Below are 27,946 nucleotides of genomic sequence, written 5' to 3' on the forward strand. Positions count from 1 at the left end.
ATAGCTAGTTAATAACATCATTTCAATCTAGGGCACAAGCCCTAGTCAACCAATTATATACATCATTTCCAATCCAAATTATCTCAAATTTAGTTTACTTAACATATCAATTTAACCTCTATTCTTATACATCCTGTAAATTTCGGTGTTCAAACTCAACATTATGACTTCCTTTGTCTTATAAACTGATCATCGATATACACATTCTCAAACTCTTCTTATCAATCCTCAGCTTTACTCAAATATACAATTCCTTATTTCCTTTATTATACCACATTACTATGATCCAAATATACAACTATATCCAGATCCATTTCATATTTGGTTATCATATCCTGACAATATCTTATAATATTATATCTCCAACACATTTCACTACATAATCTTGTTAGCCATCGCTAACTTTTTCTATCTAGAATTCAAAGCAGTATCTATGTCACTTAATCCATTTAAAATACTTCTTATTCTTCACTTTATATAATTTCTAGCAAAACTCTGAATTCATTCTTCCACTTTCATATCTTACTTCATATCTATCTTTAACTTTTCATTTAATTATCCAGAACCAGGCTCTACTACTCAAGTGAGTATGACTTTCCTCCAATTTAATCTTTTAACTTGTAATACAACCGATTCCTACCAAGTTTGTAGTTAAAAATCATACTCTATCTCTCTTCGATAGTACTGATTGATGAAATATAAGTTCCCTTAATCATTCTGAGTTCTCTCCAGAACCTTAACACAATAACCACATTTTGAAAAGGGAACCATTTCAACACCTATAACACTATTTTAATCTAGGCACCATCATTCTACACATCACTTGCATACATCATTTTCATTTAAATTAGCTTCACTACCTTTCACTCTACTCATCAAACTGTACTCCTGTCTATACACATTAGGATTTCCCTCTGCATCAAACTCATAAACTCTGACTTCATATACCTCATTCACTTGTAACTGATGCACTTATCCTTGAAATCTTTTGCAATTCTAACCCAATCATTTGATCTCTTAACATCCTTATGGTGACACTTGTTCACCATATTCTATCTTATTCACTTTATAACAAAACTTGTAATATCTCAAATTAGGGTTAGTGACTAAATTGTAAATTTTAAAAATTATGTGCTCGATTTGAAATAAGTTAAAAGTTCATGGATTTAATTGAAGAATGTTGATGTTGGATTTAATGGTAAAGTTTGGAAATAACAAGGGTATTATGGTCTTTTCTAAGAGAAGATTTTTATTCTTTTTTTAAAGGGATATAAAAACGTGGGAAATGAGATAATTTCTCCAGACTATTCTTTAGTCTTCTTCTTCCTCCTCTCCACCGTGAAGCCTTGTATAAGGTAAGTGGGTCTTCAGTTGGTTAATTCTTTCATTTTAAAGCATGTTTTGATTCTTGGGATGTTAAGAAAGATTAAGGAAAGCTTTAGGTGGCTTAAAACTCAAAGATTAGCAAGTTATGAGAAATTAAGAAAATGAGTTTTTAAGTGAATTTTTGAAATAGAAGGAGTTAATAGATTTTGAAGTTTAATTTGACTTGTGAAGGGTTAAATTAAGAGATATGAAGTGATAGAATGGGCTTTAGAACATGTTGGAAATTTAGTGTAATTTTTGAATGCCATGTAAATGATAGAATTTTGAGTTTAAAGAAGTGATTATGGAGTAGAAATGAGTTTAAGTATGTGTATGAAAGTTAGGAATATTAAAGGGAGTGAAGTATGAAGTGTTGAGCTGAAAATGAAGTGATTTTCGAGCTAAAAATATGATTTCTGGGCAAGGGGAATCGGTACCCATTCAAGAGGAACTGATACCCCTTCAAACGAACAAAAATTTCCAGAATGACATGAGGGAATCGATTCCCCCTAAAGGAAAATTATGAATATGGGTTTAATAAGTTCGTTTAAGTTGCTAGTATCCAATTACAAGGAGTAGGTATCTAATGATTGCCTCAAAATATACATTTATGTAGATTCTGCGCGTAAAGCAATTCCAGAACATTTGGCAAGTAAGATCGATCAAGGGAAAGATAAGAGATTGGAATTGACTAGTGAGGCCAAGGTGAGTGCATACTAGTGACATGTAGTGTTTAATGGAAATAAGACTTGCGATGAGTCTATTTCCTAGAGTAATATGCATGAAGTCATAGACATGATTATGTGTTGGTTATAACTATATGTGATTATATGTATTACATTGATTGTATGTATGCATGACTAAAGATAATGATATGCTTTGTATATGCTATATGATTTATGTAAGACTTTATTATGTAATAATGGAAGAACATGGAATAAGTTATATGATAGAGTCATAAGAAATGAAATGAACATGAGAGAATAAGATAATCAAGTATAAGTCATATGATATGGTATAAGTTATTATACGAGAAATGTTAGGAGACTCTAAGAGAATAGTATGAATTTGAGGGCATAAATAAGGATACATAAGTTATATAGAGAAGATTGATAAATTAAAGGAAACTATGGTTTATGTATTAAAGTGAAAAGCTACAAAGTTTTATTAAAGATTATTGTGGAAGTCATGAGAAATTGAACTAAATAAATAGATGGTTTATGTGAGTGAAAATGGAAAATGATATAAAATAAGTGGAAATTATTTATAGGATAGAATGATATTAATTGAACCTGTAATATAAACTTTATAAAGGAGTACTTGGGTAAAATAATTATATGATACAATTATAGAATATTACTATACAAATTATATTAAAATAGTATATATGAGAATATGAGTAAGTTTATAGGTTATTGATAGGACATATAAGAGTATATAAATGTATGATAATATGAAAAAGTGAACTAAGTTTAATGATGTTGAACCCTATGAGTAGAAGTTATGTGGTTATAAGTAACATGATTATATGATCACAGATATGAAACATGATATGAGATATATGAAATATTATATGACTATGCGATTATATGAAAATGTTCTAACGTAAGTGAACCATGTGTTTATATGTATATGGGATATGTGATTTATATGACGATGAGCTATGTGAAAGAACTACATGACTATGTGTACATGTGAATGTATGTTAACATAAATATTAATGCCCATGTTATGTGTCATGAGAGCTAGGGGTATAGTTGGCATGCCAAGAGTCGAGGGTCTATGTGGTCCTTCGGACATATATGTATTCTTTGGAACATATGTGAAGTCTGGTGAGACACATACTTGATCCTTGGCATATGTATATGATTCTTAAGGAATGATATGTGGTCCTTCGGGACATATATGTATTCTTTGGAACATGTGTGAAGTCTGGTGAGACACATACTTGATCCCTAGTATATGTATATGATTCTTAAGGAATGATATGTGGTCCTTATGGACATTATTATATGGCACTACGGTGCAATTCTACGCAGCACTCCGGTGCAATTCTACGTGGCACTTCGGTGCAATTATACGAGCTGTGGTGACAGCATAATGCACAACCTCTATAGACTCACATATCTATAGTTCTCACATGTGTACATGGGCTTTGAAAAGAGAACATAATTTGATATAATGATATGTGTATTTCTCGTGACATGGTAGAAGTGCATATATGTCATGGTGATATGAGATGCTATGCGTTTATGTATTATATGATTATAGAAATTAGTAATGTATTGTGGAATATTAAAATATATATAATATGTTTATATTCATTATATGCTCATATGACGAAATTGAAGTAATGACGAGGGAATTAGTAAGGATAAACAGGTTGGTGATATGAGAACAATGTATGTGATATATGTATATGATGTGTGATATGAATTGCATGATATCATATATGTGTGATAGGGGTTTTGGTATCTGTTACATAATATACATGAATATATTGATGTATATGTAAATGAGTTGTATAATTTGATAGCATAAAACAGTCATGCATGATTAGTGGGTATGAATTCCATTAGATGTGTTTTCTTTATGCCTCACTAATTCATCGACTTAGCGTGTGAGTGTTTCACCCGCAGGTTATCGAAAGTGAATATAGAAGCTGTGAGGAGCAATACAGGTCAGCATCTCCCTTACAAGATTTTAGATCAGAAAATAAAATGAGTTAAATGATTTTTGTTATTTTAAATATAGTTGGCATATACTAATTGATTGAGTTAAATATGCTCTGATCGATTATGGTTATTGTGGTCAAATTATGTAACTAAAATTCTTTTACTTTAATGAAAGTTTTAAATTTTCTTTGAATTTTGTCAAGAGTTAAAGTTTGAAAAGTCAATGTGACACCTCAGACTCGTATCCGGGTCGGGTACGGGTTTGGGGTGTTACAAAACTTTTCCATATCACTTTTCAATTCGAAATAGTGAAAACCTTTTATCACTATTCAGATATGATTTCAATTTTCTGAAATCAACCTTTGATCTTACGAGGCACTTCCTGAGGTGTCCGCTTTTCATCATGCCTGGCCAGGGCAGGTGAATTGCTACTACCATCAGGTTTGTACCTATCTATTCACTTTGATATTTTTTATAATCACATTTCTATTGCATTTTATTAAACTTATTCTATCAGCAAGGCAACATATTCCTTACACTATCAGATCAGAAATTTTCACAATTTAGTTGGCATGTATACTTCATACAATACTCTAGACTCCGATTGATGTCGAGAATCGACTAAACCGTGGCTCTGATACCATTAAATGTAACACTAACAACCTGTACCTAACCCGAATACGAGTCTGAGGTGTCACATTGACTTTTCAAACTTTGACTCTTGACAAAATTCAAAGGAAATTTAAAACTTTCATTAAAATAAAAGTAGTTTATTTACATAAATTGACCAAAATAACGAAAATTGATCAGAACATATTCTACTTAATCAATTAGTACATGCCAACTATATTCAAATTAATCAAACACATTTGAATCATCTATTTCCTGTTCTGAAATTTTGTAAGGGAGATGTTGACCTATTTGCTCTTCTTCGCTTCTCTTCTCGTTTCTGTAACCTACGTGTGAAACAATCACACGCTAAGTCTATGACTTAGTGAGGAAATAAACATATAATGTAAACTATAGTTTGTAATCATGCATGAACAATTACTGCTATCAATTATACCCTGATTCATGCAATAAATCACTTACTCTTACAATCATCAATCATCATTTCCATCATTAGCCTTATTTCATTATCAATATTATTATTGTTTATATCACTTAATACATATCCTCTTATACCTAGCATTTTAATCAACATTTAACTCACTTACTCATACAATCTACATATCATCATATAAATCATATAATACAATTCATGCACAAAAGCATACAAGTCACATGTAAGATGTTTGTTGTTATTTCTTTATTAGCCCATGTACACATGTGAGAATTTTTGATATGTGAGTCTACAAATGCTGTCACCACATCTCATATAAATGCACCGAAAGTGCACGTAGAATTGCACCGAAGTTTCATGTAGAATTGCACCGAAGTGCCATATAAAATGTCTTTAAGGACAACGTAGAAAATTCCTTAAGAATCATACATATACAAAGGATCAAGTATGTGTCTCAAAAGACATCACACATGTTCCAAGGAATACATATATGTCCCGAAGGACCGCGTAGACCCTCGACTCTTGGCATGCCAACTATACCCCTAGCTCTCATGACACATAACATGGGCATTATTATTTATTTCATTTCATATTCATACATTTATAACATTTGTCTCTTATCTCATGTCTGATCTCTCATAATCATATAATCACATAGCTCATGTCATTTCTTGTGAAATCACACATATCATGTAAGACATATCAGACATGTTCACATAAATCACTTCCATATAATTCACATGATTTATTATCTTGTAGATCATATCTCATTTTCATACATTTTCACAAATCATTGTCATATATGAATATCACATTTGTGCTTAATCACATAGATAATGTTACATAGCACTGAAATCCCACAGTTCATATTTCGTAGTTTATATATTGTTCTTATATCTTTTTATAACATATAAACACCTAGATCATAATTCCCTAACTTATTGTACATAATCATATCATCATTTATATTCATAACACCTAGCTCATATTTCGTTCTCTTATGCTTACATAGATCCTATAACATATATTGTAGCATTATAACATATATTGTAGCATACTAACATATACCACTTATATAAATTCATTTATATATAAATTTCTTATATTCTCTTAATTCAAGTTACATTACTCTTATAACCTTTTCCTATGACTTCATAGATCTTTACCATGTAATTTCTATGTCATAGATTATCTAGCACCTTAATCTTTCTCATACCGCTTATCTCTCATATGATTATCATTATTTATGTACAGATCTCCTAATTGCTATTCTATTTTCATATTTTCCTATAAATCAATGCTAGTTAGTTTATCTCACTTTTCATTTAACACTTAATTAAATTATAATAGTTTCCATAACTTAACTCATGTAATTTATATTTTGCTATTATATCTTCATCTAAACATATATTTACATGTTCATGATCACTTAACTTATTTCTTTCTATGGTTATCCCATACAACATTTACTATTATACATGATTTGTGACCTTATAACTTATTTCACATATTCATACATCTCATAAGGTTCACATATAGTTACATATTTCATTCCCTATAACCCATATCATATAAATTCACACCTCATGACATATAATATGAACAAAGCATATACACATAATACAAACTTAATCATACTTCTATTCATGCAAACGTAAAGTATTGGAAACAGACTTATCACAAGTCTAATTTCCATATAATAATATGCACAATCTAATAATATGCACTCACCTTGGCCTCACTAAGTTCCAATCCACTTTTATAATTTCCTCTCTTTCGATTGAATCTTAACTTGATAATCGTTCCGAAACTTGTTCATGTTCGCTATCTACACAATCATACATTGATACATATCATATCTAATTGATATACCATAATCTATCATTTCTTAGACCAAAATAATTGTCTATTTCAATTTCCCCTTGAAGTACATCGATGCATTCTACAGTGTATCGATGCATCCCTAAACATGTGCATTGATGCACTCCTAAACATGTGCATCGATGCACTCCTTATGCATCGATGCATTAATTGCATTCGATGTTTCCATTTTTAAGGGGTGCATCGATGCACTTCCTGTGCATCGATACACACTGAACAATTCCTGGAAATTTACCCTTGATGCATCGGGACACATTGAATGTGCATCGATGCACATAGCCCAGAATTCATTTTTATGCCTGAAAATCCACTTTTTCAGCTTAATAACTGCATATATCATCCCCTTTATTATTCTTAACTTACATACTCATATTCAAACTCATTTTTATTCATTAATCACCTCTTTAACATCAAAATCCTATTCTCCATATGTAATTCAAGAATTACACTAAATTTTCAACATGTTCCAAATTCAATTCTATTGCTTTTAACTTTTAATTAGACCATTGACAAGTCAAATCATCTTTATAACTTCAAAAACCTTTCTATAACAAAAGTTCATTTCTACACCCTTCATATAATTTCCTTTTTAATTCTCTATTCTTGATGTTTAAAGCTTATATAAGCTTTCCTTAAGCTTATATAATACTCAAAGAATAAAAATCAACTTATAAATCCAAGAATTAAACAGCTGAAATTAAATTCACATTTAACTGAGGCTTACGGGGAGAAGAAGCTGGAGAAGAAGACTTTGGATAGATTTCCTCATTTCCCACGTTTTTATATTCCTTAAAAAGAGAGAATAAAAATCTTCTCTTAGAAAAGACCCTAATACCCTTGTTACTTTCCAGTTTACTATTAAATCCATGAACTTTTAACTTATTTCAAAATCAAACACATAATTTTCAAAATTTACAATTTAGTCATTGACCTTGAATTTCGGGATGTTATAGTTTATACATAATATATATAGTTCATATATATATATATATATATATATATATATATAATTGTTTCAATTTTTTCTCAAATGAATTTAATTTAGTCAATTTTACAGATTTTCTTCATATTTTACAACTATTTCAATTTGATCCCTTTGTGTTGTTTAATTTATTTAAATTTTATTTGTAATTTCATTTTTTTCGATTTGATCACAGCACCCAGACATTTTCCCTATAAAGATGATCGAAAAGTTCCATGGAAATATGATTGCCAAGTAAGCAATGTGAAAGAAGGTGCTCAGGAAGTGGCACACGCCGTTGGAAGAGGAAAGTGGTATTCCCAGGAAATTCATTCGTCCCAGAGATCACTGGAGCCATTTAAGGGAGACAAGCCAGTGATAAAAAAGCCTATTAAAGACGAGTAAGCAGTGAAATTCCTGAAACATAGCGAGTACAATGTTGTGGAATAACTACACAATTTGCCAACATATATTTCGATGATGACACTACTACTGAATTCATAGGCATATAGGAATGCACTGTTGAAGGTCTCGAATCAGACCTTCATACCACAGATATACCAATTAACAAGCTGGATAGACTGATCAACAACATTTAATCTGACAATCTTATCTTATTTTTTGATGATGAGATCCCATCTGGAGGAAGAGGTCGGGCTAAGGCATTACACATTACAACTCATTGCAAGGGGCATGCCTTGCCAAGTATGTTAATTGACAACGAGTCTACTCTGAATGTGATACCACTAGTCACTCTAAAAAGGTTACCAATTGATACCTTTCAAATGCGGACATTCCAGAATATGGTACGAGCATTTGACGAGACAAAGAGTGAGGTAATAGGAAAGATTGAGGTACCCTTAACCATTAGACTCGCCACTTATAACATAGAGTTCTTGGTGATGGACATTATACCTTCGTACAATTGCCTTTTACAAAGGCCTTGGATTCATCAAGCTGGAGCAGTATCATCCACGCTTCATCAGAAAGTTAAGTTTGTCATTGACGGGGCTCTTGTAATTATTAATGCTGAAGAAGATATAGTGGCAAATGTGACCACTGATGCCCCTTACATAGAAGTGAATGAGGAAGTTGTAGAGTGTTCATTTCACTTTCTAGAGTTCGTGAATGCCATATTTGTGGCTGAAGGAGGAAAAATTTCCAAACCTATACTCTCTGAATGCACCAAAATGGAAATCAAGCAGACTTTGGAAAAGATGCCAAGGTAGGAAAATGATTTAGAAGTCTTTTGTAATGGAGGATTGACCCCATTTTTCATATAAAGAAGTTAGACCAATTCGGGCTGGGTTTTCAGCCCAATGACCAATAGAAGAGGAATGAAATTCAGTAGTGCCGAGAAAGAAAGTCGGCAAGATTGGTCGGGAATGAATTTCAGTGGGAGTCAATGGTTTTCCCACCTCTTCATAACACGTTTAGATCTGATGGCTATGTGTTTGAGATCACCATACCAAATTTGGAGGTTGCTTTGAAAGATTTGAGTATCAATGCCATAATTACAGAAAATGCTGAAAATGCATATAGATCTAGAATCTGCCTATTGCCACCTGGGTCAGTGCCTAGCAACTTGACGGCTGAAGATCTACCTGTGGTTTTCAAATTTCTTTCAGAGTAATACTCAAACTCTCCCTATTCACCTATACATTGGGCAATAGGTGATATTTTGTAAGGGTGAATAAATGGTTTTTATTATCATTCAATATAAGATGTAGATTCTTTCCCGGCAAACGTTTCTTCATACTTTATTTCATTTCCTTTTGAATTTAATTTTCTTTCATTATGTGTGGGATATTTACCTCTTGCATTTATACATTTCTTTCCTCCTTTCCCTTTCAGGTCCCAATATATTAATGATGCAGGCATTGATGATCCTGACCCGGATGTGGATTTTGAACAACTCAATTGTCTTGGGGAAATTAATGAATGTGACAATGAAGAAGAGTTCAACTTACCTTCTGAATTATTAAGGATGATAGAAAAAGAGTATGAACAAATATTGCCACATGAAGATGAAATTGAAGTTTTAAATTTGGGCACAAAAGAGGAATAGAAGAAGGTTAAATTGGCACAACTCTTTCGACTGAAACAAGACAAAACTTGATAAATTTACTTCAAGAATACAAAGATGTGTTTGCATGGTCATATCAAGACATGTCTGGGCTATATACGGATATGGTAGTCCACTAACTACCTATCAAGCCAGAATACAAATCTGTACAACAAAAGCTAAGGAGAATGAGACCTAAAATGCTCCTTAAAATAAAAGAAGAAGTCAAGAAGCAGTTCGATGTTGGCTTTCTTCAGGTGGCCAAGTATCCAGAGTGGGTGGCTAACATTGTGTCAGTTCTAAAGAATGATGGAAAAGTGTGCATGTGTGTCGACTACTGAGACCTTAACAAAGCAAGTCCTAAAGATAACTTCTCTTGCTCCACATAAACACTTTGGTGGATAATACAGCAGGAAATGTTTTCTACTCATTCATGGACAGATTCTCAGGATATAACCAGATTAAAATACATCATGATGACATGAAAAAACCACATTTGTAACAATGTGGGGAACATTCTGCTACAAATTGATGCCCTTCGGATTAAAGAATACTAGGTCAACATACCAAAGAGCCATGGTGACCTTATTTAATGACATGATGCATAAGGAGATTGAAGTTTATGTTGACGACATGATTGTTTATGCACAAATTCTCACTGAGAGACTCACCAACCAAAGTTAAGTGTATGAAATGGGTCGATCTGGATTAGAGAAGGTAAAGCTCTGAAAACCAGAAGACAACAAAAAAGTTTATTTTTTAAAAGAGAAAAAAAGAAGAATTTATTTAAAATTGAATTCAAAATTTAACATGAACCGAAATTAAAATAATATCCTTTAAGAAACATTACAAGCTTAATTAACATTTTTATTTGATAAAATTTTAGATAATGTGTTGAGAAAAAATTGGTTATATATAGTTTTTTTTCCAAGTAGGATGTTTCTTGTATAATGTTTTGGAAGTCGTTTGGTATACGCATAGACTTTTGAAAGTCGTCTAGATTGTATGGTGTTTTCTTCATGCTTCATGCATACACGATAATAGGGATATCTGGTGGCACTCAAAAATCGTCGAGTAATCCAAACGTTTTTCAAAAGTTGTGTGATTCGGGCGATTTTCACAAATACTCTGTTGAAAAAATAATTTTCTTTACACCTATATAATATTGGAGGATGCACTAAGTCCGCATAGGGGCAAGTGCATCCCATTATTTTAAAAAGTGGTTAAATTTAGCTTAATGTGTTAAGGAAAAAAGGGGGGAAATTATAATTTTTGCATACCCATTATTTTTAAGAAAAGAAAATTAAAATTTTGGACCCCATTTTTAAATTTCTAGATCCGCCACTGTTATATAATAAAAAAATAACACTTTTTTAGACGAATTTTTATTTTTAAACATGTATTGTAGAATTTGTGTAATGGTATGTGATGTAAGATTTTGTCTTCTCATAACTAACTCAAGATTTTGGGTAATTCTACTGAACCACAATCTAATATAAGGTTAAACAAATACGTTATCGAAAATGTTAATATTTTTTTAACATTTCTTGTAGAGTGCTATCTAAAATGTTTTTTTACCAGAAATGTTAATTTCTCTACCTAAAATGAATATTTATAATATTAATATTTCCGATAAAAATCATTTTAAGTAACATCCAATATTAATATTTTCAATACAAAAAATAACCTTTTAAGTAACACCTTTCGTTACCCTTATATTATATTATCTTTATTTAATCATTCCATGAGATTCTCTTTCTCTTGAACATCTAGGGGGCGTTTGGATGGAGGATTTTAATATTACTGGTGGGAATATCTTTTTCCTACTTGTGATTCCCATGTTTAGATGGATAATATTCCTATTAGGGGGTTATAAAATATTACCAACAGTAACTTCTTTTCAAATATTACCGGGAATCCTAATCCATGGTGGGCTTAAGTATTTTTTGTTTTCCCTTCAACTTGGATTAAAATGTTCTTGTCCTAAAAGATTTATTTCAAAAATATCTATACTTTTATTTCAAAAGCTATAATATATAATCATAAATTTTTAAATATTAATTAAGATTAAAATAATATATGATATATTTATTCTTTTAATCTACACATTTACGTTAAATTTTGTAAAAAAAAATAAATTTTATGAATTTAAAATTTAATAAAAAACTATATAAATTAAAAATAATACAATAATATATTTTCTATGAATTTTTATATAAATATTTTCATTTGAATATTTGGAATTAACTTGTTAAAAAAATATCATAAGGATAATTTAGTAAAATATGCATTTCAGTAATCTTTTATTTATTTAACCAAATACTGTAATCATACATTACTATTAAACACAATAATGTAATATTCCCAATAATATATAAGGTAATATAATATTCCGATAATTTTACTCCCAAAGATAATGTTACATTCTATAAACCAAATACATCCTAAATTATCGTTCGGCCGGCTCTAAAAAACGGAAGGGCAAAAAAAAAAGGTTATATTTTTCCATTTTAAACTATTGCGCAATTGTACGGGAGGCATTTATTTAAGCCTTGAACACGGACGGCCCCTCTTTCCATTCAGGAAAATCAGAGCAAAAGGCTGAGGTTTGAAGCTCCAATTCCAGCGCTTGCCATTCTCATATTTCCAATGACAGGATTTTGGTTTCACCATTTTTGGCTGCGTCGCCTGTACATCAAGGTCAATTATCTTTCTCTCTCACTTTAGTTTCAATGGGTTTCGTAAGCCGTAAAATTCAACTCTTTTTACTTCAAGAAAGTTCAGTTCAACTCTTTTTACTTACATATTAGATGTTCTTGTAAAATTAGACCTGTGGTTTTGAGTCTTGAAAGCTTGCCTGTGGAAACAGGGTCGTGGCCTGAGAGCTATGAGGGCTAGATTGGCAAGGGAGCGAAAGGTTAATCGGCGTGTCATGCAGTCGCTGATAGCGTCACGAGTTGCAGCTGCTGAGATGGAGGAGCAAATCCGGAGGATCAGACAAGAGATGGAGCTACAGTTTCAAGACAATATCTTGATGATCTGTGGGTTCTTGATTGTCTTTTTGACGTTGAAAATGACCCTCGGATTAGGAACATCCTCGGTTTGAACCGAGCTCGTACGTTTACAGGACCGCGGCGCCGCCCCGGACCACCATGAGAGTTGAAATGTCTGGACTTCTGTGGAGGTGGTGGTGGACAGGCCCAAGATTTTTGTGGTCCTCAGACTAACCAAAAAATTTGGCTTTTAATAAGGGATTCAAAATAACAATTAGCATTTGTATCTCGTCGTGTTGCATTTATCGTTATTACCGGCATCATGAATGATATTTCAGTCTTCATTGCGCTCATTTCCTTTCCCCAAATCTAAGTACCTTGCCCCGCCACTCATCACTCCTCGTTGGCACCGATCCCTCTCCTGCAGTTTCCGGCCACTGTGAATTCATGGCCCATAGTGATTTTCAATATTAGACATAGCAGATTCAAAAATATTTTTGTAGGGTGGGTACATATAATAATCAATAATATAAATTTTTTTAAAAGGTAAGCACAAATAAAATTTCAGATTGGACACACTAAAATGAATTGTTAATCAAAAGAAATTCGGATTTGAGTGCCATCATGAAACACACCTACATCCACCACTGCATGGCGGAGCGGGGCGCGTGATGGAGCATCTACTTCATGCGATTTCATGCGACAAAGAAGTTAATAAGTTGTTACCATATATTATCTTTGCTGATGCGTCTGAAAATTGCATGTTGTAGCATGCTCCTTTTAAACACAAGTTCTACAACATTGATAAGGAAAATTGGTTTATATGTTTTGCAATTTAAAAAAAACGATGCATTCGACCTTCTTTAATGAAATAATAACATGGTACCTTTGTTGTACAGATGCAATAATGTTCTGGATCTTCACCGGGTACCTGAAGATGAAGACATAGAAGACGCTGACAAGGATTAGACTGGTTCACATACGGTTTAAATAGAAGGCTTCTATTTGGCTATTAGACTAAAACTGGTGCAACTTTTGTTTATCATGGTTGGAGCTCAGTGTGTCATTCGATCGACAGAACCAACAAACTGGTGTGTAGTTAATTGTGCTTTGTTTGACTTGTCTCTCCAACATTAGCTGGAAATATTGCAGCTTTAAGATTCAAGGCTATATGAACAAACAAACAGCATGTTGTAAAATTGAGTATGTTGTAAAATTGATTTGAGAGATGATCATGAATTAAACAATGAATTTGTATTATTTTAATTAGATATATTAGTTTAATATTATATTCAAATTATTGGATATAGTTAGCATCTTATATGGTTTGGTATATCCTTATTAAAGGTATATTGAAAGGTTAAAAGAAAGGGTAAGTAAGAACAAAGATGCTGGGTGTAATAAGGTGAAGCTGGTTTATCAACAAAGCAATTAATGTAGAATGATATCGACCACAGTGGTCCTTTTGAATTTATTCATTGCTTTCTGTCTTGCTTTTCCAAATCAAAAGTTAGAAAAAAAAATTAGGAAGTTGTTGGTCACTGATGCCGATTCCTATAGAATCTAAAGGTAGGATTCCATTCCACTCCTTCAATGCCTACATTTATGTGTCCAACATCTTCTCACAACATTTATCGGTCCAGATTAATAAATCCAAAACCTCGGAACCTAGTTTGGTCAGCTACCATGAGTATTAAAATAATGCCTACAATAAAGTAAAAGGTAAAAAAAGAAAAGCAAAACTGAAACGTATCCAGATGCTGATGGGGAATACAGGAGATCTTCTTGTCTCTAAAACAGCTCCACGTCGGATAAACGCACGGTCGTCTCCACTGAACCGTAAACAAATATTTAATGAAGATGAGCCCAGCTCTGACTTTGACAGCCACAAAACAAATCCAAGCTCTTTTTAAAGAGCTTTGCAGGGGCTTCTGTTCAATCACACCTCTTCCCCCTTTGTTTCATGAATTCCAACATTCTCCATTCCCCGATGATCACTTCTTTGTTTCTTCTTTCTCAAATGATCACTCAGGTTTCTATTTCTCTATTTCTCTATTTATTTCATATTTTTCACATTTTTTTCATCTTTCTCTCCCAAGCTGAACTGGAAAGGAAGAGAGAGAGAACAAGGGAAATGGAAGAGCAGCTAAGGGCTGATCGACTTGCAATGGAAGACAAGGAAAAAGAGCGTTTGATGCTTACGAGTGAGAGGGATCAGAAGCTTGCCGTGAAAAACGCCGTGGACAAATTGGTGGCTGAATTTCTTGAAGCAGATGATAACAAGGATTTTGATGCTCAGAAAGCAATTGAGAAGGAGATTGTAGCTTTGATGAGCCCTGACACAGCGGCGACTGTTGTGGGAAAGAACGGCGACAGCGAGTGATATTAGCTACTAGAAACGGCGGCGATTCCATAAATAAGGGTGATGGTGTGTTTCTTTACCTATGTGGTTTAAATTTGGTTTTCAAGCACTCCCTTTTTACTTTCCTCTTGTGTTAGAAGTTTAGAAGTATGTGTTATTTGTGTATCAAATTTAGAAGTCGCCGCTGAAAGCAAAAATGGGATATTGGAGTATCACTTCAAAAAAATATAAACAACACTTTATATGTTTAGTAGTAAAAGATTGGTTATCAATTATTAAATTAGACGTGGAAGAGTTCTCAATTTTGATGGGTTTGATATTAAATACACCAGCTAGTGACTGCTCCACATGCTGATTATATGTACATAGAGAGATAATTTATCCCATAATTGATTATAAATTATGTCACAAATAATGATGGATGGCAGAAGAACAATGATATATATAAAAAAGTATTATGTTAATTTTAAAAGTAAAATATCATAATGAAGAATGAATAATCTATTAAATGGTATCAATGATAAAAGAGAGTATTATTCTTTTAGAAAGTTTAAGCTCCAAATGGCTATATCTGTAAGATATATGTATGTTGTCAATAATTAAAAAAAATATTAATAATTAGGGTACACTACACGGGTGACCACTCAACTATGATAAAAAATTATTTTGACCACCAGTGTTTCAATTTGATTAATCAGACCACTCAACTATTTAAATGCTTTAATCAAGTCATCTGCCGTTAACATTTAATAGAGAAGGCGATGTCGGAGTTAAAATATTTTGGTGTAATTATACAATTAGTCCTTATTACTTATATATTCTTTTAATTTGATCCTAATTGTAATAAATTATATTAAATTTAATCATTGAATCAAGAGGTGCTATGTGTCATTGGTAACACCTGTCGTTATTCGATTGGAGGACTAATTTGAGTATATTTGTTTTCCACGCAATAAGAGTGGCGAGAGGAATCAAACCCGAGACGTTTTGATGGAATAAAAGAAGCCAAATCATTGAGCCAAGACAACCATTTGGTATGCTTTTGAAAACAAATGATATATATTGTCTTAGTATGTAAATGATTTGCTCAAAATTAATAATATTTTATATATCTTAAATTTTAAAATTATCTTTTATTTTTGTTTTAACTTATTAAATATATTTTATTTTTATTTTAATGTAAAAATATATATTTTATCTTTATCGTCACTTAAAAATATATTTTTAAAAATATTGTAATTTAAAATATATTTAAATATTTTATTATTAATTTATATATATATATATTACTATTATATTCACATAAAAATATATATTATTTTTTTCAAATTAAAAATATATTTTATTATTAACTTAACTTTTAAAAATATATTAAAATATATTTTGAAGTTAAGATATTTTAATAAACTTTTAAAAATTAAGATAATAATAAATATATTTTTAATTTGAAATAAGAATAAAATATATTTTTAAGTGAAGATAATATTAATATATATTTATATTTATATCAAATTAATAATAAAATATTTAAATATATTTTAAGTTAAGATATTTTTAAAAATGCATTTTTTAAGTGGTGATAATGATAAAATATATTTTTATATTAAAAATAAAAAATAAAAAATATTTAATAAGTTAAAACAAAAATAAAAGATAATTTTAAAATTTAAGATATATAAAATATTATTAATTTTGAGAAGTTCCCATGTTTGATTCCCCTTGCCCCTTCTTATTGCGCTATGTGTTTTCTTTCGAACATAGGGTGACATATGTTACCTTCTAATTGGTGGAAATTTAAATCTATTAAATTAAAATAAATTTAGTCCCCCAATGACACATGACACCTCTTGATTTGAGGATTAAATTTATTTTAATTTATTATAATTATGACTAAATTTAAAGAATATATAAGTAACAGTGACCAATTGTGTAATTATACGAAGATATTGTAACTGCCACATCACCTACACCGTTAAATGTTAACTGCAGGTGGCTTGATTGAAACATTTAAATAGTTGCGTGGTCTGAATAATCAAATTGAAACATTGGTAGTCAAAATGATTTTTTACTATAATTGAGTGGTCACCCGTGTAGTTTACCCTAACAATTACTACCTTAAAAGTTAAGTGATGAAATACAAAAATTATGACGTGTATATGAGATTATTTTAATTAGAATGTTTGAAAATGAAGTAAATTAGAAGGGTGAAATCAAATTGTTTCAAGTTGGGTTATATCAATTATTTATTAGGTTAATCTCATATTCGAGTTCATATCAGGCCGATGCAGGTTGGGTGCGATTATCACATTATCAAGTTCAATTCAGATTCATGTTACCTTGTGGAAGAAAAACAAACAAAGAAAGAAGCGTTACAAACTAACTTCTCTTGAGTGACGAACCAACCTAATTCTATATTCAGCATCAATCCAGGCTTGAGCATCAACAAACTTAGGAAACCAATATTTATATAATTAAAAACACACAAGTCTCACCCAATCAGTTGATGCTAAACTCAAAACACATGAGAGAACAAACCATCGACCTTTGGGCTAGGTAGGTCAAATAGCTAAAAATATCTTTTAAGTGAATTTTAGAAAAATCATTAAAAGACAAAAATTGGTCTTGTGTTCACTAAAGATTCATTTTAGAGTATTCGGGAGTCGATTACGCGTTGGGAAGATAAGCACCCCACATCGCTCAAAATTAGTAGCTAGGCACTTATACATTGTCGTAATAGTAGAAATTGTAAATCATGTCGAAAATTAAAGTATAATTCTTTTTATTGAACATTGATTAATTTATTTCGAATTATTTATTAAGGAACATTCTCTTTTTGAGAAGACACCACTAGCTAGATTTGTACATCAACTATTAAGAAGTCTATCCCATCTATTTCTTCTCTATAAAAGAATGTCTCCTTTTCATTCATGGAAACAAAATTCTGTCAATCGAATATGCAAGCAATAAGATATCAAATAAAATAATGAAATATGCTATTAAAGAAATCATACACATTGTTATTATTTAAACTAAAATAAAAGTTATGATTAATTACTACCTCATTCGAACAAACCAACGAAATTTTGCACAAGTTGACTAATCATTCTTTCATTTCTTAAAAACAATCATAATATATATATATTAATATATCATTTTTACTCAAAATAGACTTAATTTATTTTAAGTTCATTTTTCGTTCCAATATTATATTGAATCACACTACAACTATTAAGTATGTTTTTCATGCCCATTCTACTATACGTGTTCTTGAAAATATATAGAGTAAAAGAATCTCGAAATGTGAGGATATTTTAAAAACCTCAAAGAGAGGTGGTTTAAAAGAATAAAGGCTAACAGGATACAAGCAAAAAAACAGAACATTAATGCTGTAAAACAAGTAAACACAACAAATGTGCCACCATTAAAGGCCCATAACTAAAATCAGGGTTAATTTAAAGCAGCGAAGGAACTACAAGCACCAATATGCAATAAACCCAAAAATTTATATTAAACTATGGAAGTGAATAAGTAGAATATCAAGCAAGGCTTAAAACCTAAATCATGCATTATTCTTCTAAAATGGGAACTATGGAATAAGTCAAAACAAAAACAGAAGAAACAGGGGTTAAACATGCTATAAATCCATATAACTATCCACACGTTGAAACAATCATCATTCAAAAGTGACCAAAATGAATATTATGTAAATTAAAATCAAAAAGAAGAATATTAAAACGAATATAGTAAAAGGAAAACAATGACTAAAATGAAATGAAACACAAATAACAGGCTCGAATCAAAAGCAAAATTATCAAAATGTAAGCAATACAAACGAAGAAGGACCTAACGCAAGATTAACCCCTAGTAAAGAAACGCAGATTCCTCCCCTACTAAACGACTGTGTATTAAGCAGCATACATAAACCCCTTTTAGGGTTCAAAAACCCTAAAGTCACTCTGCCCCTATTCTTTAAAAAATCAGAGAGCTCTCTCTTTTTCTCTCAAAGCCCTCCCCGAACTCTCCTCTAACGACGATATAAACACCATTCAACAACGCCGTTTATGACCCCAAACGGTGGCCGGAGTCACACGAGGCTCCCAAAATACTCGTCACCCAAACTATGTCACTGCTCCACATGCTGATTATATTTACATAGAGAGAGAACTTATCCCATGATTGATTATAAATTATGTCACAAACAATGATGGGTGGCAGTAGAGCAATGATATATATATAATATTATGTTAATTTTAACAGTAAAATATCAGAATAAAGAATGAAAAATCTATTAAATGATGTCAGTGATAAAAGTGATTATTATTCTTTTCAAAAGTTTATGAATGATTATATATGTAAAATATATGTATGTTGTCAATGATTAAAAAAATTACTAATAATTAGGGTAAACTACAAGGGTGACCACTCAACTAAGGTAAAAAATCATTTTGACCACCGATATTTCAATTTGATTAATCATACTACCAAACTATTTAAATGTTTCAATCAAGCCATATACCGTTAACATTTAACCGAGTAGGTGACGTGGGAGTTAAAAGTGTACACTTTTAAAAGTTAAGATAATAATAAAATATATTTTTAAGTGAAGATAATATTAATATATATATTTATATTTATATTAAATTAATAATAAAATATTTTAATATATTTTAAGTTAAGATATTTTAAAAATATATTTTTTAAGTGATGATAAAGATAAAATATATATTTTTACTTTAAAAATAAAAAATAAAATATATTTAATAAGTTAAAACAAAAATAAAAGATAATTTTAAAATTTAAGATATATAAAATATTATTAATTTTGAGGACATAGAAGATGCTGACAAGGATTAGACTGGTTCACATATGGTTTAAATAGAAGGCTTCTATTTGGCTATTAGACTAAAAGTGGAGCAACTTTTGTTTATCATGGTTGGAGCTCAGTGTGTCATTCGATCGACCGAACCAACAAACTGGTGTGTAGTTAACTGTGCTTTGTTTGACTTGTCTCTCCAACATTAGTTGGAAATATTGCAGCTTTAAGATTCAAGGCTATATGAGCAAACAAACAGCATGTTATAAAGTGTACCAAAAAAAAACAGCATGTTATAAAATTGAGTATGTTGTAAAATTGATTTGAGAGATGATCATGAATTAAACAATGAATTTATATTATTTTAATTGAGCATGTTAATATTTTAATACAAAATCGCAACGCGATACTGACTTTCGCAACGCGATACTGACTTTCGCATCGCGATTCTGACTTTCGCAACGCGATTCTGACTATCGCAACGAGATAATACAGAATCGCAATGCGATTTTCAAAGTTTGCAACAGGTTTTAGTTTCGCAACACAAATTTTTTGGGTATATAACTACGCAGCAGCAACAACTCATAACCTAAATCCCTAAATCTATCACTCTCTCCGACGACATCCGTTCCTATATCCGTTCCTGCATCCTTCCCCATCCGGCAACAGGTCTTAGTTTCGCAGTTCGTTTGTTTAGTAAATTAATTTACATCCATGAAATCATCTAATGTTGATCATGTTTGGATAGATTTGTGTTTTGGAGGGTCATGGGAGAATGTTCATGGTGTTTTACAATATATGCCTTTACCCATGAATCTTCTACTAAAACTGTCATTAAAAAAGTTAACTTATGAAACTCTAATGTTACGTGTTTCAAATAAATTGAATTTAGAGCCCCTAAGTGGATTTAGGCTATCTTATCAGAGAAATTGTAAAGTTTATTTGTTAACCGACAATGAAGATGTTGAACGATTCATTGCTTACATTAGTGTTTCAAGTGATGATGTTACATTGTATGTTGTTGAACCTAGAAGTAGTATTGTTGGGTCAGTAGCGGGTAGTAATCAACTAAGTTTTTCTCAAAACCCACAACCTTTCTCTAATCCAAATCCCAATCAACTTTCAGCACCAAATTCCGGTTTTCGTATTGACCAATTAGACGATGATGAGCCAACAGAAAAAATTGTGAGTACTAGTCAGTATTCGAAATTTGATCTTGGTCAATACCCGGACTTTGATATTGGTCAATACTCGGATTTTGATGATGTTTTAGAAGAAGAAATAGACCCTGCGTATAATGATTTTGATATTGGTCAATACCCGAATTTTGATGATGAAACAGCCGTTGCCGAGGAAGATGTTGTTGATGATAATGAGGAGGAAGTTACGACTGTGAATGAACATGTTGAACATCCATTCTGTAATTCATATAATCCTGAAGAAGAAAAAGAAGAAGAAAAAGTCCCCGAAGAAAAGAAAATGCCACGGGAGTATAACTGGAATATGCCAGAATTACTTCAGATACCGGAAGAAGAGTTGGTAAAGAAAGCAGTTGATTGTTACACAAAAGTTATTCGTATCAAGAAAGATGATTGTTTTGATACAAAGGAAAACTTGAAGATAGCTTTGTATACGAAATGTGTGGAAGATGGCTATCAACTAAAAGTTAACAAATCAAGCAAAGATCGTTTCGAAACAAGGTGTATGATTGACAAAAATTGTACGTGGCGTATGATTGCAAAGAGGATAAAAGATTGCGAAATGTTTCAAGTTAGGACTTTTATTAATAAACATACATGTTCAAGAACCCAAGTTTTTCCTCACCATAGACAAGCAAACAAAAAGGTGTTGGGTGGTTTTCTGGCTGAGTTAATGTTTTTGAATGGCAGGGTATATCGGGGACATAAAATTATGACTGACATGAATGCTCGGTTCAAGATTAGTATATCATATTCTCAAGCTTGGAGAGCCAAATGTTATGCCTTGGAATTGTTGAGGGGTCGCCAGAAGCATCGTTTGCCCAACTGCCGGCTTATTGTCACAATTTAAAGCTGAAAAATCCTGGGTCGGTAACTCATATCAAAACAGATAGAGATGGACGCTTTGAGTTGCTATCGGGTAGATCGCTAGTCATGGTCTGAAGCCACAAATGGGTCAAATTAGCATCTCCACCCAGATGCTGTACTCTCAGCCATGGCCCGAAGCAGGTTTCCTCAAACAATTTTCTTTGTGCAGGTGAAAGCTTCGAAGCAATTGTAGTGGCTAGGCTAACTTTATTCCTTAATGTCAATGAAGCCGAAAAAAATTTCTACAAAAACAATAAACATACCAAGTTAGATATACCAAAAACTACACTGTGAAGATATACCAAAAACAATAAACATAAATAGTAGTTTATTCTTGAAACTAAAATTTGCAACACTGTTTTTTCTTTTGGTTGAAATGAAAATCGCAACGCGAAAATGACTATCGCAACGCGAAATGAAAATCGCAACGCGAAATGAAAATCGCAATGCGATTTTGGTTTCGCGTTGCGATAGTCATTTCCGCGTTGCGATTTTCATTCTCAAAACTATTCTTCTTCTGCATTACTTCAACCAAAAGACAAAACAAAGACAAATACTAACTTCACAGGGTTAAATACTAAACAGTTTAGCAGTATTGGCAGCAATCGAATGAATTTAATAAGAAATCTAAGTGAAATGGTTAATCTATTATTGAAATTACCAGTAAACTTATCATCAATTTCAATATGAAAAACCTAAAATAATGCAAAATTTTCAAAATAAAAATAATTAAAAAACTAACCCTCGGAGGTTCATTTTCCATTTCTGAATGATTGTGAGGGATTTCTGACCGTGAATGGTTGTGAGGGATTTCGCCGGCGATGGGGACAGAAATCTTCGGAGATGGGGACGGATTTCGCCATAGAGAGTGAGAGATGGAGATGGGACTGAGTGTTGTGATTTTAGGTTTGAGGTTATGAGTTGCGATTACTGTGGACGGTTTAGTTTTCGATATTAAGAAAAAATTCGTGTTTGGAATTTGAAAAAAAAAATACGCGTTAATACGAATGGCAATATGTAAATCGCAATGCGAATACGTAATCGCATTGCGATTTACGTATTCGCATTGCGATTCTGACTATCGCATTGCGATTTACGTAATCGCAACGCGAATTTGGGAAATCGCAATGCGATAGTCAGAATTGCGTTGCGAATCTGGAAACTGATTTGCGATACCGGAGATCGCGTTGCGAATTATCGATCGCATTGCGATTTTTTTGTCATTTTGGCAAATCCGGAAAAAATTGGTTAAAATCGTATATTATATGGGATTTTTGGTCACTGAGGTTATTTTCTCTTTATATATTTCACGAAAATTTATATTTAAACTTATCATACAAAAATAAAATATGATTTGTTCTTTTTTTCTTTCTTTTTTCATAATCACTCCTAATATTTTTTTCTTCATCTTTGTGATCAGTAGCGGTACTAGTTTTGATACTGATTACAGACAGTCGATATACATTATTTTTTTCTTTGTTTGATTCTAATGTATCTTTGTTTTTTCTTATTTTTTATTTTTAATAATTCTATCTTTTTAGTACGTATTCTTCTGCTTGTATGGTATGTTTTTCTCAACCCCTATAGTACATTTTCGGTTGTTTGACCGTTGTTTTTGTTTATTTTTTTAGGATTGAATTTGACATCACTACGACTGATCAAGATCTCGTTTATTTATTATCATGGTGATCTTCCCTCAGATTGAATTTGGATATGGGATATGCACCCGTGGATAGTGTCGTAACCGGTTTTCGTCCGGGCACGAATTTTTTACTTGGCGGGAAAAGTGATGTGAATAAATGGTTTTTTTTTATAAATAATTTGGGAGTCACCATCGGCCTTTTGGGTCAGGTAGGTCGAATACCTAAAAATCATCCTTTAAAAGAGTTTTTAAGAAAATATTGATTAAAATATAAACTGATATGCGTTTTAACCAAAAATTCGTTCTTTTTAATAATAAAAAGGGATTCGTGGTCGGTTACGTTTAGGGAAGGATTAGCACCCCTACAACGCCCAAAATTGGTACTTTTTAATTAGAAATTGTCTCTATTATTAAAAATTCAAAATATATTTAATTTATAATACTATTATTTTAAGATTATAATTATGAAAAATATATATTAATTTATATATATTTATAAATAAAATATTTATTTATTTAGAAATAATCAGAAAAAAGACTTCTAGGTGCCTTAAGACAACTCTTTTATTTGATATTAAAAAATAATTAAAACAATTAATATATAATTTATAAAATAAGATATTTATTTATTTAAAAATATCAGAAAATAGACATCCAGTTATTTTAAGACTGCCCTTTCTTAATATTGGAAAATAAATAAATATTATAATAGGATTAAATAAGTTAAAAATAATTAACTAAGAATAAAATACATATTATTTATTATATAAATATATTTATGGTTAAATAATAATAATAATAATAATAGTAATAATAAAAAGTAAACATAGAAAATTAACATATAACTAAACAATGAACAAAATTAAAACTATATATTTAAAAAAAAATTAGTGACTAAATTGTAACTTAATAGAATTAAATACCTAATTCATAATTAATTATTTAAAATTTGAGTAACTAAACATGCTATTCTCCTTATTTATTAATTTAGTGACTAAACTAAAATTATATAAAATTCATATATCAAATTAAAATAAATTGAAATATGATGTTCGGGGTTTAAAATATCAATTATTAAAATTAAAGGACTAAATATGTTATTTATCCTAAATATATTATTTAATATAAAGGAATAAAATAAATAAAATTAAAAATTAAAGAATCGAATTAAAATGATTATAAATTGATTTAGTGACTAAAATGTAAGGATTACAAATTAGGATGGCTGTGGAAAGGGTTTAACTTTTAATTAATTACAGACAGACCCGTCCCCAAAACGGCGTCGTTTGGGGAGGGCTATTTAAGTCCCTAACCGGTTGGCCCGAAGGGCCAGCTCTCATTTCTCACTTTCACTCTCTCTCTCTAAACGGAGAGAGTTTAAAACTCTCTCGCTTCTCTCTAAAACAGAGAGAATGGCACCGTTCGACAGCCATTCGTCGGTGTTAACCCCGTCGCCGGCCACCGCCTTTAGTGGCCGGGAAATTTTTTTTACACTAAAATACAGCCCTAATTTCCCCAAGGTCGATTCCGACCTTTTTTTCCCCAAAAAGACTTTTAATCGGAGTAGATCTATGTAAATACCTTCGGTATTTTCTGTTCTCCGGTGATGTTTAGTGCTTCCGGCGATGGTCAAGGCTCCAAGGGTAAGTTTCTTTCTTCTTTCTTTGTTTTCTGTTTTTGTTTTTTTTTTGTTGCTCTCTGTTGGTTGCCTCTGTTTTTCTTTGCAGGTTCGGTGGTGGTTTTATAGGCCACCACGGAGCTTGCTTCGGACTGGTCCCAAGGGTGGAGTTCAGTGAGTCACCAAACCGTAGGTGGTGACTCACCCCATGGTTGAAACATGGACGGCGTTCCTTGCTTCTTCTGGATGTTTATGTTGAAGCGTGGCAGCGGTTGATGGAGGTGTCAGAGAGGCGGCCGACGTCATGGCCCTAGGGTATCATAACCCTAGGGTTTGCTGTTGGTATCATCTGGACGCGTATGGACCGTTGGATCATGCCAGATCTAACGGTGGATAGCTGATGGCAGCTGGGGCTGAGGTATAAACCCTAAACGAGTTTAAGGTTACACATTTGGGCCTATAGGTATGGTCCACCGTATTTGGGTCTGTCTGGGTTGGGCCGGACTTGGCCTGTTTGTAATAATAATTTTAATAATAATAAAAATATATAATAATAATAATATATAAATAATAATAATAGAAAATGGAGAAAAAAATAGTATCTTCAGCTGCCCTCTTGCTCATTCTCGTGTTAACAGAATAGAGCAAAGACGAAAAGATAATAATATTTTTTTATCCATTTGAATTCACTTGATTAATATGGAGATGTTGAATAAATTCTTCTCTTTCTTCAGATAAGTTCTTCTCATTATGAACTTTCCGCTGGGGATGATAATATCTCCTTCTGTGATGTAATTTGGAAAAGGTTGAACAAGTTATTCTTATTATAAAATTCTTCTTCCTTCTTCAGATGAGTTCTTCTTATTATGAACTTTCCCTGGAAAAGTTGATGTTGACCTATTTCCTTCTGTGATAGAGTCATTCAAAAGGTTGAATAAGTTCTTCTCATTATGAACTTCTCTTTCTTCTTCAAATGAGTTCTTCTTATTATGAACTTTCTCTGGAAAAGTTGATGCTGATATATCTCCTTCTGTGATAGAATTATGCAAAAGGTTGAACAAGCTCTTCTCATTGTGAACTTCTTCTTTTTGAGATGAGTTCTTCTCATTATGAACTTTCTCTGGAAAAGCTGATGCTGATCTATCTCCTTCTGTGATAGAATTATGCAAAAGGTTGAACAAATTCTTCTCATTATGAATTTCTTCTTCTTCAGATGACGAGTTCTTCTCATTATGAACTCTACCTGGCAATGTTGATCCATCAAATGATGAATTCAAACAAAAGGTTGAACAAATTCTTCTCATTATGAACTTCTTCTTCCTTCTTTAGATGAGTTCTTCTCATTATGAACTTTCTCTGAAAAAGCTGATGCTGATCTATCTCCTTCTGTGATAAAATTATGAATAAGGTTGAACAAATTCTTCTCATTATGAATTTTTTCTTCCTCTTCAGATAAGTTCTTCTCATTATGAACTTTCTGGAAAAGTTGATCCATCGAATGATGAATTCAAATAAAAAGTTGAACAAATTCTTCTCATTATGAATTTTTTCTTCCTCTTCAGATAAGTTCTTCTCATTATGAACTTTCTGGAAAAGTTGATCCATCGAATGATGAATTCAAACAAAAAGTTGAACAAATTCTTCTCATTATGAATTTCTTCTTCTTCAGATGACGAGTTCTTCTCATTATGAACTCTACCTGGCAATGTTGATCCATCAAATGATGAATTCAAACAAAAGGTCGAACAAATTCTTCTCATTATGAACTTCTTCTTCCTTCTTCAGATGAGTTCTTCTCATTATGAACTTTCCCTGGAAAAGTTGATCCATCAAGTGATGGATTTGAGCAAAAGATTGAACAAATTCTTCTCATTATGAATTTCTTCTTCTTCAGACGACGAGTTCTTCTCATTATGAACTCTACCTGGAAATATTGATCCATCAAATGATGAATTCAAACAAAAGGTTGAACAAATTCTTCTCATTATGAACTTCTTCTTCCTTCTTCAGATGAGTTCTTCTCATTATAAACTTTAACTGATACTGTTGATCCATTGAATGATGGATTTAAATCTTTGCTAAAATCTTTGAAATTCCTGTCAAAATTCAACATGGATAAAATGAATGAAAATGCACCTATTTTTGCAAATGCCTAAATATGATGCATGAATGTTAAGTTTATTTTTATTTGATTTCAAATTGGTGAACTTAGTATTTCTTCAGTTGTGTAGAAATCCAATAAATCTTTCTTCTTCAAATCGGAGAATCTATCATCTTTGAAAAATGTAGATGTAGATATAATGTTAAAAACCCCTTGAGAACAAAACTCAATGACACATGCTCTTGAAAAGTTTGCACTCATGTAACATGTTGATTCTGATAACTACTCATCTAATTATGAAGTGATCTCTCAATATGATTTCACATATATTGATAGTTCTT

At 31.7% G+C, this 27,946-nt stretch overlaps 1 long non-coding RNA gene across 1 annotated transcript; it reads right to left on the reverse strand.

The window, feature by feature from the left end:
* Nucleotides 1-812: 812 nt before the first annotated feature.
* On the reverse strand, nt 813-13,018 carry LOC120206969. The gene is made up of 3 exons (XR_005524162.1): nt 12,878-13,018; nt 5,250-5,252; nt 813-822 (listed from the first exon to the last, which is right to left on the reverse strand). It is a non-coding gene; the product is annotated as an uncharacterized LOC120206969 (long non-coding RNA).
* Nucleotides 13,019-27,946: the final 14,928 nt, after the last annotated feature.

Source organism: Hibiscus syriacus, unplaced genomic scaffold (assembly GCF_006381635.1).
Source record: "Hibiscus syriacus cultivar Baekdansim isolate YM2019G1 unplaced genomic scaffold, ASM638163v2 tig00014213_pilon, whole genome shotgun sequence".
NCBI classification, from domain to species: domain Eukaryota; kingdom Viridiplantae; phylum Streptophyta; class Magnoliopsida; order Malvales; family Malvaceae; genus Hibiscus; species Hibiscus syriacus.